The sequence below is a fragment of the Mercenaria mercenaria genome, chromosome 16, assembly GCF_021730395.1.
Source record: "Mercenaria mercenaria strain notata chromosome 16, MADL_Memer_1, whole genome shotgun sequence".
NCBI classification, from domain to species: Eukaryota; Metazoa; Mollusca; class Bivalvia; order Venerida; family Veneridae; genus Mercenaria; species Mercenaria mercenaria.
In genome coordinates, this window is record NC_069376.1 from 29,927,783 (window position 1) to 29,941,366 (window position 13,584).

General features: G+C 32.6%; 1 long non-coding RNA gene across 1 annotated transcript; it reads left to right on the forward strand.

The window, feature by feature from the left end:
• The first annotated feature begins 2,686 nt into the window (after positions 1-2,686).
• On the forward strand, positions 2,687-6,451 carry LOC123541586 (uncharacterized). Its single transcript, XR_008367977.1, has 3 exons — positions 2,687-2,758; positions 3,796-3,858; positions 5,050-6,451. It is a non-coding gene; the product is annotated as an uncharacterized LOC123541586 (long non-coding RNA).
• Positions 6,452-13,584: the final 7,133 nt, after the last annotated feature.

Here is a 13,584-nt window from a genome sequence, read left to right on the forward strand (position 1 = left end):
AAAATTTGAAAGTAAAATGGCGGATATAAGTGTATTAAAACTCATATCCCTGATTGAATTAAAGGTTTTTTTAGCGGGTTGTGACTGGTCAATTGCATACATCTCACTTCGTTTGTCTTAAATGTTCTGTATTGGCAGATAATAGTGGCAACGAAATGATATTTTTTATTTTTATTTGAACTGATTCAGAACTAATTACATACGTTTTTAGAATAAGTATCTGAAAGAATCAAAAGGATTTATGACACACAAATGACTTTTTGCCATGAGGAAAATAAATTTAAATGTAACAGTTGTTACTGTATCTATAAAAATGATTTTCTATTATGTGTGATCAAACGTACTCAGTTCTTCAAGGAATAGGACATCTTGAACTAGTGTTCTTCATGTTTCTAAGTTCTAGACAAACAATCCAGAGCTCCGAAAATTTTGCCCTATAAAATGAGAATGTAATAAACATTTCAATTTGTGGCGGCTGTGTCTTTAAGATGAAATACTTCGAATTACTTGTCCCCCTACGACACTGGTTGAAAGCAGAGCTTTGGATGTAGAATTCTTTCATGCTCAAAAGCTGGGAAGTCCCCTATGACCTAATTTGTGTTGGTGGGACTCATCAAATTTCAACAGATAGAAATTGCAAATTCATTTCAACTGAAATAATGTTTGAAATTTAACCGCATACAGTTACACTGCTCATTCTTAGGAGACAAGTATTGTCCATGATAAATGCAACTTGAAAACTGTTTTCTGAAGTATTTTAGCCTATACTTTTAAAATCATGGGTGTGGATATTGCAACATATCGGTGCAGAATCGGATGCTTCGGTGGCAATTGTGGCAGTGATGGTTTAACAGTAATGTTGTGCCTCTGTTTCAATGACTGACTGAAAGCTGTCGGATCCGTGATGTTTATAGGCACTTTACTTCTTATAGCTGGAATAGAGTCGAATCCAGGGCCCTTACCAGGACAAGGTGTGTAAATTATATCATATGTATCTATAGTTATTTTACTAATTATTGTATTATATGTATGTAAAGGGCAAACATTGTGATCTTTGTTACATTAAGTTTGATACAATTATTATCACAGTATTCGAATATCAAGATGTTTTGAGTCTATGGTCAATCGGTAAAACAATTACACTACATTGTGTGTATCGTTCCTGTGTTCACATATGTTTTTGCATAATTACACAGATTTTAAAAGTACTAAGAAGTAAATAACTAATAGTATTTGATATGTACAATAAAACAAAATACTTTCTAATAAAATGCCAGTGTTTTCATAATATCTTGTGGATGTTTTCAATCAAACCGACTTCTATTGTTTCACTAAAATTTCTTTATAAAAATATGATAATATATTTTAGCAAAATGATGCATATTGCACAGTTTATTGATAATCAGTGTCAGTCACTGATGTAAATCAGATTTTTTATAATGTAGTACTGAAATATTCTTAACATATATATATGTACCATGAATCATCTGATGACAGCATGAACCTTTTAACTCTAGTCATGAATGAATAGATTTAAGTAATATATATACTTATTCTCATCTAGTGTTGCACAGGCGGACTCCAAACATAATCAATCATCAAACATAAACGGGTCTATCTATACACAATCGGAAAATAATCGAAAGTAGTGATATGTCTAATAACACCCATGCAGTTCTAGCAAATCAGTTGTACAATATGTAATTATAACACAACTGGATAAAGTTTTAAAATTAATTAACATACGATTTAAAAGTATATTTTTATCTAAAATGATACAGCAGTCTTTCGAAGACAAGAAGATATATGCTTATTAGAAATATGGGCATGAAAGAAGTAGTGAACATTTTGGTCTTTATATTCAAGTATCTGCACGTCTTGTAAGGCTTCCTGGATTTAAATGTTTTTATTAATATAGAAAAGAAGACCAAAATATTGTAAATCATGATAGATTAGCAAGCTTAATATCAAGCATCGTACAATAAGTAGATTTTCTGAAATTTGCAATATATATATTAAGATGTTGTTGACGATGCAATAATCATATACTGGTTCTCAGAAGAAAAGTTTTGATAATCAATATTTCGGAAAAATGATCTTGCACCTGAAAACTAACATATCTATTATCAAACAAAATGTAAAGGGAATGTGTAATAAAAATTCGTTTTATTATTTTTTTTCTTTTCATATAAAGTAATTTTATGATAGCAAGCATACTTTAACATATGGTACTTATTTACCTTAATTTTATTGTTCTTACTACTATAGGTTCTGTTGCTGTTCTTCTGGACTATATATAATTTGAATAGTGCGCCAAACGTAACATGAATCTCTGACGTTGTGATGTCATGTTAACTGACGTCATGATGTCATTTATATGTTTGTTTACACTGTGTGTTTGCCTGAAAATGTACTTAAATACGAAACGCGTGGCAAACTCGATTTTGGCCGCTGCTAGTATTATTCATTACAGTATATTATTTCGAAAATGAACAAGTCAGTACTGTTACGTTTTTGTCAAATGATATTTGTTCAAACAAAACCTTCGCGCCTGAAAATAATACTTAAACCATCTACAGTCAAGCCAAACAAGACGTATCTAAGTGATAAAGTATTTGCTAAAGATAAACGCGTGGGGTCAAAATTATTAAATTATACTTTTAATATATGGAACTGATTTATCTGACAGGAACCACGAGGAAAGCGGTAGCTATATCTCATGTTGTTTGTGATATAAGTGACAAAACGAAAACTGCGGGTAAATATAATCATATGATAATATATATATTTTTTAAATTCTGTTATTATGATTAATTATTATTTGTTTCTCTAAGATTTCTATATACATTTATACATGTTGTGTGCTTGATATAATGATACACTTTTTAAGAACGTTCATATCTAAAAAAAAATCAAAATATTGATGAGCTATGACTTCATATATTGTTACTGTCGCTTACGTACAGCCTTACGTTTAAAACCAATCACTGATAACTACGTCAGAGAGTCGACGCTTTGGCTCAGTGGTTAGAGCATTTTACTTCCAACTGTGCGATCCGTGTTCGAATCCCTCTTCAGGCACTTGTGATTTTTCATCATGAAATTCTATCTTCTTCAATTTCTGTTACGCTCTGAAATGCGGCTGAATATATCGTTACTGTTTCGTAAAACTCCTTCAATGGAGAAAAACTGTTCAAGTAACAATTTGAAAACATTATAAGAAATAACATAAGTTGTTACCTTTTATCAAACTTCGTGACCAGCCAAGACTAAATGTGGTGAATGATTATCAGTGAGTGTTGTTCATTCTTTATATATTGGTTTGGCCCTGATTTGCAATGTGTATTTCTTTAATACAAATCCGTTAATACAAAGGGATTCTGCTTGAAATGTGAAACTCGGTTATTCCTTAGATTATTGTAATTTCAGATATTTTCTCGTAACTAAATGGTTTTCCTAATTAAAAAGTTCGAGGGTTGCGAATAGTAAATCTGTAAAATAAATGTGTATTTGGATGTAATCTTACGTTTATACGACATTCTTCCATGCGAAAACTGTAGGGAAAAGACAGGATATATTATCCCTCTGTGTGTGTGTGTGTGTGTGTGTGTGTGTGTGTGTGAAACGTTGAATATGTGTCTACCTCTTCAGTGTAATGTAATGATTTCGTAATATAAATGTATCTTTGTTATAATAAAACTCATAATTGTAAACACTTCTTATATTTTGTCTTACCAGTTGAGTATACTATGGGGCTGTTTAACATGTATATTAAAAAGTCGTTTTTGTTTTCAGACCAGTATCCTGAAATACCAGAGACAGAAGTAACAATCCCAAGGCCACTGGAAACTACTGATGGTAATTATTTTTGGATAATTCTGATAGTAGGAGATGCATAAACGTTAGAAGTGGCCAAGGTGTGGAGTAGTGAAAATTGTTAATTCATAGCTGAAAGAATTATTCGCGACGTGGCCACCTTGCCAAATACATTATAACACGTGTATTTGCTTGAGAATACAGTTATTCCCCCTAGATGATGCCAATTTCACAAACTAATTTCCTTGGTAGAGTATTACTCGTAGTAACTATTTCAAAACTATATAAAATTATGGTGTTTTGTACAACTTTTCAAATATTATCATTCATGCGACAAAATCGGGTAAATACAAAGTGAATTATCCCTGAATCTCATTGAAGACATACCTTAAACAATTAGACCTCATGTTTTTAGTAAATATATTGCTATTCTATAAAATATATAAATTTATCTTTAGTATAAAAATATGTGTGCTTATAGCTATTGAAATAATGCCTTATTATTTTTGTATATGTTTGCGTACACTTGACCCAGTGCAAAGCGGTTCGAATGCGTACGAAATCTTTTACATCAAAATATTTTGTGGACGAATGTATATTCGTAGTAAGCACAGTTAACACTTTCCTTTGTCTTTTCGTTTTCGCCTCTCGGACGAGTAACATATCAGAATTCACTAACATATTTAAATCGTTTTCCATCTTACATATTAAGGATGACTACCCGTAATAGGCCTCAATTTCACCAAAAGCGTACATATAACTTGATAATGTAAGCTTTGAAAATGTCAAACGATAGAAATAAGATGCATATTGACAAGTTATATAGTGACAGAAGTTCTCAAAAATTTCCTTAAGATTATCTTCCCTGATAATTTTGGTTTTTCATGAGTTATCTCCCCTGAAAACTAGAAAAAAAGTATGTTTTTCCTTTTCCCTATGGTGAATTTTAGATTTCTTTTTTATATTTGTATCAGAATCATATAATGCTGCTTTCTACCGCAAAATTTTCTCAAAACTCAAGTTCAGATTCTCATAATCAAACAAATTTTATATTTCCCATAGGCATCAATGTTAACTTCAATACCGATTATCTCCCCCAAAAATAATAAAATTCGAAAAATCTCTCGGTGAAACGTTTTAAATTTTGAATATGTTTAAAGTGACCAAATTTCATTAAAATATTACCATCCAGTTACAAGATATGAAATATTACACCATGTTATCCTTAAAAAGCAAGGGCGCCTGGACGAGGAAGGAGGTTAAGGAAGAGAAAAATTACTATATGTAAGGATAAAAAACGGGATGGAAAGAGGAAACGTTTAAGTAGGGCCGATCGGGGAACGTCACCACCGAATATATGTCACGAGACACTAGACGAGCAAGGAACAGAGGGGTTGCCATTGTTAACCGAGAAGCCGTCATCTAGCGGTACACGTAAGAAGAATTTCTTTGATTTATTAAAATATATTAAAAAAATTCACAAATTTAGTCAGACAGACAAATCCGGAAATGGTGAGGTGTGGTGGGGATCATTTATCCCTGCATGTATCTGATTCCGTGAGAACAAAAATTAAAAAAAATCACCAATATGTCAATCTTGCTATGATGCTTAAAGGTAGTGTCGTGGAAACAATTTGATCGCAGACATCTCTCTCGGTTATCAGAATTTGCCGGGTAGAGATTTATGAAAGCTCGAAGCCAACCGAAGATCGAAAGGCAATGCCCATCTATACCTTACACTCAATTCTGTTTATGGTCAGATGGCCATAAAAGCGCAGTATTGCACATATTTTTTTATGATAACAATAGCTATAAACGCCTATGTCTATGATCGCTTTAATCATAGACACACATGAAAATAAACACATATGATCACTAATCATTCTGTTCATGGTCGCAATTGTCATACACGCACAACATTACACATATTTGTTCATGATCGCAATAACCATAAACGCAGATGTCTATGATCTCTATAATCATAGACGCACATAAAAATAACTGTTATATATGTTTATGATCGCAATAGCCATAAACGCATCTACTAAAAATTAGAAGATACACCAGTTTACCTCCTAACATAGTAGAGATGGTACCTAAAAATTCATCTTTACAGACGTTTTTCAGAGTGAAATGATAGCTAAGTGCACCAATTTACTAAATATATTTATGGTTTTCCTCTTCTCCATGTAAAAATAGAAATGTTTGATATTTAAGAAATGACTTTCTCAAAATATCTGAAGCGAAATGGACAACTCTTGTATTGATCGTTTTTCAATGATTTCAGGATTTTCCCAATTATAGTCTATAACAAAAGTTTCCACAGCTAATTAAATTCAATGGTGTATAGTGTAAGTTTAGTCTACTTTCAAAACTTTGAAAGAGCCTATACTGAACTTCCTTTTGTCTTTTAATAAAGTCATATTCCAAGACTAGCCAAGAGTCTAAAACGCTTGTAAAAATTCTGAGTGAAAGAGAATATAACATGCTCTTTATCATAAGCTTACCAAAACCATACCAAAAATTTACCTGAAAGAAGTTATTAAAGATTTTATAATGTAAACAAACACCTACACTATTTTACCATCAATATTTTTCACTCATGAATGCACGCAATTCAGGTGATAATTGTTGATATAATTGTTAGTGAGAGGCCCCAGCAATTTTTTTTCAGGTTGTGTAAACAGTTTAAATTGTAAATTAATGTTGATATCTGAAGTTACCCCGCTTACTTTGTTTACAACAATAAATAAAACACCTTATGGTTTGTTTAAGGTAGTTGACTTGTAACGAAAATCATCAAATAAAGTAACATCCATATGCTTTTTTTAGCATTTATTCGTTTTTCAAGGAAAGCAAAGTATGGGCGGCGGTAACCGCCAAAATTAGTAAATATACAATCCATTCCTAAACAAGTCAGTCAGTGCAGTGCATTTCAACGCCGTCTAATCTAAAACTCAACCCCGTCCAATATATTTGCATTCAATGCATTGCATTTTGAGACCATTTAATACAAAACTTCATTCCATTCATTTAAACATGGAACGATGCATTGAAAAACTTGTTGCGATGCACCGTAATATGAAATCATCCAACAAAACATGATACCATGCAGATGCCATGCAGTCCAAGACGTGAAGACGTTTAACGGAACATGAATTCGTGCAGTGTAAAATGAAATGATTCATTAAAGCTTGGCGCCGTCTAATGCATACTGAAACCGTGCTGTGTGATTTGGAGCGGCGTATCAAAATTTGACGCCATGCAGCCATTAACGAAACACGAGTGCGTGCATTGTAAAAGGTTAATAAGACTATCCGTTTATAAGTTTGACCTGTTAAAATTATAGATTCTGGATCAGTATTACATAAAAATATCTTAAAATTTGTCCTAAAACCGACCTTGAGGTAAAATTCTAACATTTAATTTTAAACAGTTCCTGCGATTTATCTCAGTATTAAAAGGGACCTTATGTCTGTGAAACGAAACACCTTTCTTCTTAGAGTTACTCATTAATAATATAAAATCAATGTTAACATGTTTATGCTTCTACACAGAATGTCTAAATTACATGTACTTCACTGTACAATGTTTTGTCAATGTTTGTTTGTTTGTTTGTTTTCTCGGGGGTGGGTGGTGGGGTAGATCTAACTATGCCGCAGTTTTTGAACAGTATTTCATTTAAGTTGGTCAGTCAGTTTCCTGGATTTCATACAAGTATTAACTTTATCCACATGTACCTTCTAAGTGACCTATACTCATCAAAGATTCACCGCCTCGATAGCCTAGTGGTAGAGCGATCGCTTCGAGTTCGGGAGGTCGTGGGTTCGATCCCCGGCTGCGTCATACCAAAGACGTGAAAAATGGTACCAGTAGCTCCCTTGCTTGGCGCTCAGCATTAAAAGGGAAACTGGCCTCTTCTCTCATACCCTCGTGGCGATGGATTCCATCAGGAATGAGGTGTCGAGAGTGATTAATATAAATTGTAGAACTTCCTTCACAATCGACCTAAAATAAATTATGTATAAACTAAAGATTCACCCTACTATGTTGGCAAAGGAATATTTTTTCTCAAAATTTAGACCCCAAAACGCACCAGAGACCACCATGTCATACCTGTATTTCAAAATTCTAGGGGAGAGAGCCCCTGACCACCCAATCAAGAAGGGAGTAACATACTCCTACAATACCTCAAAATTTAGACCTAAAAATGCACCAGAGGCCAACATTTCATGCCTGTATTTAAAAAATTTCCCCTGATCTCCACCCCCCCCCCCCAATAGGAGGAGGGGAGACCAAACACCAATAAATGCACCTGAGGATACCATTTCATACCTGTATTTCAAATAAATCCCTGAGGAAGTCCACCTGAATTCCCTAACATTGGCAAAGGCACTCCACTCCAATACCTTGCTATGCGCCTCGGCAGTGATGTCTTCGTTCAAAACTGGTGCCCCCTTCCCACTCCCGTCAAAGATTTCTGGATCAGGCACTGACAAATCCCCTTACAGGTCGTATGAAATCCATGTTAACATTGATTTTATATTATTAATAATTAACTCTGGAATTTTTAAGTGTTAATTTTGTCATTATTATTTCTATTACTGAGTCTGTTTGGCGAATCATACTTCTCACAAAGCTTAAACTAAGAAGAAAGATGTTTCCCGAAAATAAGGTCCCTTTTAATACTGAGATAAATCGCAGGAACTGTTTGAAATTAAATGTTAGAATTTTACCACGAAGTCGGTTTTAGGACAAAATTTAAGATATTCTTATGAAAACATATCCAGAATCTATATTTATAACAGGTCAAACTTATGAACTGATACTGTCTTACTAATCTTTTACAATGCACGCACTCGTGTTTCGTTAAACGGCTCATATTTGGCTGCATGGCATCCAATTTTGATACGCCGCTCCAAATCACACAACACGGCTTCATTATGCATTAGATGGCGCCAAGCTTTAATGAATCGTTTCATTTTACACTGCACGAATTCATGTTGCGTTAAACGTCTTCAATTTGGACTGCATGGCATCAAGTTTTTATACACCGCTCTAAATTACGCAGAGCGGTTTCAATATGTATTAGACGGCGTCAAGTTGTAATAAATCATTTCACTTTACACTGCACGTACTCATGTTGTGTTAAACGGCTTCACATTGAGCTGCATGGTATCATGTTTTGTTGGATGATTTCATATTACGGTGCATCGCAACAAGTTTTTCAATGTATCGTTCCATGTTTAAATGGATGGAATGAAGTTTTGTATTAAATGGTCTCAAAATGCAATGCATTGAATGCAAATATATTGGACGGGATGGAAGTTTAGACTAGACGGCGTTGAAATGCACTGCACTGACTGACTTGTTTAGAAATGGATTGTATATTTACTAATGTTGGTGGTAACCGCCGCCCATAGCAATGCTCGTGATAGTTCCATCCAGAGAATGTTGAACTTCTTTAAATACATTACATAGAGTCATTACCTATCAGCTACCTCAAAATGTTGTAATTACAACCACTACCTTAAAACGTTGTATTTATATTTGATGACAATGAATTTTTGTGTTACATTATTTGAAGCAAAATACTCCTGAACAGTAAGAGAAATTCTTCAAAATGACTAAAGCACACAAAACACTTTCAAAATGATTCATTGAAGTGATAGATTTACGCAATCTGGCTACTTTGTTACACAAACTTTATACCAATATATATGTAACTTTTTTGTTAATTATTATTGCTGGATATATAAATTTTACATTTTAATATACAAATTTTGTGTAAACCATGTATCACCATTGAGAATAATAAGAAACTTTGGCTTGAAGATCAAAACTTAATAACGTTTCTTAATGTCGTAAATTTTCTTCAAAGGAATTTATGCATTATTTTACAGATTCTTGATGCACTACTAAATTTTCTATCAGGGCCTCACTACAACTTACAAAATAACTGTCAGTGTAAGCCATGAGAAAACTGTACATATTGTATATTGAATACAAAGGGATTTAAACAAATGTAGGTCATATTTTGTCTGCCTAATCAGTTGTTGGAAAACAGACATATCTGATTTTTCTTTCACTTTTGACCAGTGCTTTATGTTGGCTTCAGTTCATTGGTCAATTCAGAGTTGTTCCCCTTAGATTTTCTTTGGTAGGTACCATCTCTAAACATAGCTGATCGAGCAAACCCTGCCCTCAAATTGCTCCCATTGAATTTGAAGAAGCTAAATGGAATTTCCTCCCCACTCCGGTTACTTCATTTTAGTGAACCAAGATCAGGGAAATTAATCAATCCAAGCCATAAAAAATCAATACCGCCTAAATAATCTCCCTTGGTAAGAGAGAGACTAACCTTAAACCATGAGACAAATGACGATTCGACCAACGGTTGACTAGAATGTTCCGCTACAGCAAACTGTCCTTAAACTATTGTGTCGACATTTAAGACAGTTTGTCCTACAAAATAAAAATAAATAATTTGTTTATTATTAAGTACAGTTTAGCCCACCTGACTGTAGGTCTCTGAAGATAAGCTATTGTCACCACCCAATAACCGTCCGTCTGCCGTGTTGTTCATTTACGGTGTTTCGAACGACATCTCAAACTCTAACGTTCAACTAACAATGATCTAACTTCACATAAAAGTTGTATAGGTAATCCTCCTTCTATGTTTGAAATGACAACGGAAATGTTACCATAAAATCATTCTTGTGAGAAGCTTCTGGCTGGTTAAAAGTGATTTCCCACATGTGTTTTTTGTTTCACTCTACAAAGATTTTTCAAAGTATTCTATTCCTCATGTAATATGGTCACCAGAGAGCATGATCGACAGAGTGCATGGTCGCCATTCCAGATATGAATATTGTGGGAAGCTTTAACAAATACTCTTCGCAGATATTCACGACCCCATTTCCACTAATTTTCCACAAATGGTCATTGTGTAAACGTATTTGAAAGCAGTTTCACGCTATAATTCATATAATTATCTATTTGCACGAAATCGTGAGTTCACGATACATATGTTGTGTGTGAGAATAAAAACTTCATTTAAGTCTATGAGCAATCTCTGTTCTAATGAATGTTGTTTTAATGACACTGTTTAACGTTTGTAAAGCTTTCCCCAATCAATGTACATATTTATGGTCGAATGACACGTGCTAAAACATGATATTACTTACAATAAATTCCAACTTTATTACAATTATATTAATCATTTAACGGCACAAATGTTCACTTAAATCACTATTTTCAGAGTAAGCTGGTAATATGTTAATCCGATATGGATGTGGAGAGGGGAGGGCGGAGGCAGCGGGATGCTGCCCTACCCCCCACCTTCCCAAACCCTAGATTTCTTTCATTGGTACCAAATTGTTTGACAGAACTAACTTTTCAAAATAAGCTTTTCAAATTAAAAATCTTTAATGATTTTACTGTGTCCATGGCAACCGTTCATTTTTGGACATTACAACCATATTGATGATAATCAGTCATATCTTGGTCAGTTTTGATGAAAAAGCAATAGAATTACTATAAAATGGAGCTGAGACAATGGGTTTTAATGGGTTTCGATACTTTCGAGGGACATAATTTCCAGATTTTATTTAAGAAGAGTATTTATATGTTCATTATCTAATTTGCATATTAATCATGAACACAAATCATTTTTACAAAATGATATCATTTTGTTACATAACAACATTTTCTAAACTTAATTCAATTTAAATGTAACAAACAGTTTTCTTCGGGTCTCACTGCCTGTCAATGTTTTATTTAACAGTATTTTGTAACTCTGATGGTAAGTTTTGACTCCAAAGTAGGTATTTTAAAGCTAATTTTCATAAAATGAACCACTGTCACAACCCAACGTCCCAGGAAAGAAGATTCCATTTTAACTGAATGATATGAAATAGTTAATTGTTATCAATAAGATAACCATTATGTGAGCTATTTTTTTAAATATAATATAAACAATTTTTCGAATGAGGAATCAATAGGTAACATAGTTTACACATGTAACATAACCTTTACAATAACATTGTTTTATTTCATAAATTATTATTAGAAAATATATAACAGACAGTTTTAATATTGGGATAAAGTCTCTCAGTGTTTTCCAAAAATAGTATTTTCTTTACCATTTTCCACATCAGATATTTTAGCTAATAAGTGAAGCAATGCTAAAACAAATGTCTCTGAAGACAAGATATAAGTAAAACTGAACAACATATTAAAATAAGTTGTGATCAATGAATTGGTACTGTTTTGAGTTGAATCATATCAAAAATGTGTTAACACTTATTTTAAGATGGAAAATGTTTGTACTATACTTTTCACATATTACGTTACCCTTCTATTAATCTTGTATTACTGTATCGTTATTTTGTTTTATTTAGAAATATGTTTTAGGAAGAAATTGAAATTATTGTTATCACTATAATGATATCATCGATCTGTTTAAACTTTAAAGTATGAATTTTAACATTGTTTTCCTTCTTTTCCAAGCAAACTATCATCTTAAACATTCATTACACATTCAATGTTCTTCATTTTGAATGTATCTGTCAGTTTAGTTATACTAATATCAGTTTCTTAATCATACTGTTTTTTTAAAATTGATTGTTACATCATTTTATATTGATTATGTATTTTTTGTATATATTCTGTATATGGTAAGTACGTAAACATCTATGCACACACATATACATTGATATAGGGTTATGGTTGAGGGTGCCTTCAAGAATGTGTTTTCGTAATGGATATTATTTATATATCTTTGTTTAGAGTGATCGTGAAGTGTATCTCAGCAGTCATTTACGTGAAAAATAATTTAAAAGCATTTTCTTTTTGAATTTTAGAAACGAATGTACTATTGTGAGATTTTTATGCTCTCATTAATAAGATATTAACTGCTAAACGATAAACTACAAAACAGGATGTAATATACAGGTAGTTTAGTGATATTTAAATATAAACTTATGAATTTGAAAAGCTGTCGAATGTGAATGTGAATACTATTAAGTAGAAAACCAAAATTGTTAAGAAGACAAATACATAATATCATTCAAAAATTCTAGGAAGGCATCATTCAAAACTTAAGAAGATACTAAGTGCCTTTTGAAAAACACAGAGAGTTGCTGAAAGCGTTTGACCACTGAAATCTATTTAATGTTTATTCATAGATCCACAGGTGCTTGAAATGTTTAAATAAGCAGATGGCATATTTGTAAAAGGTAATTAAAAGTTTTAGTTACGTCCCATACAAGGGACGGATTTAAGGTAATGGTAGCAGGTATTCAAAAGAAGTTTGCATGAAGAAACATTATAGAAATGATACACTCTGAAAACAATAAAGGAATATTTTATGATAACAGAAAAGGGAATGTGTTTTTGTTATAACAGAAAGTTATTGCTATATTTCTAAGAACGCTTGGAAACATAGTAACTGGCAAATTATTAGTTAAGGAAATACATCGGAATGAGTTCTTTTTGCAATTTGTTCTATTTAAAATTAGAAAGTGTATATGATTTGAACAACATCTAATTTGTGTTTATAAGAAATTATACATTTTACGTATGACTAGTTACTTATCAATGGTTGCTGTTATCGTTTATTAGACTTTTTACTTTATACATGCTATTGAATTTCAGACACTGTTACCAGATCCAAAACAAATGCGCATACAGAAACATCAATCCTCAATTTGGCTAGGTAATGTATAATGTATGTACGGCATAATTCACCAAAATAGTGAAAAGGCA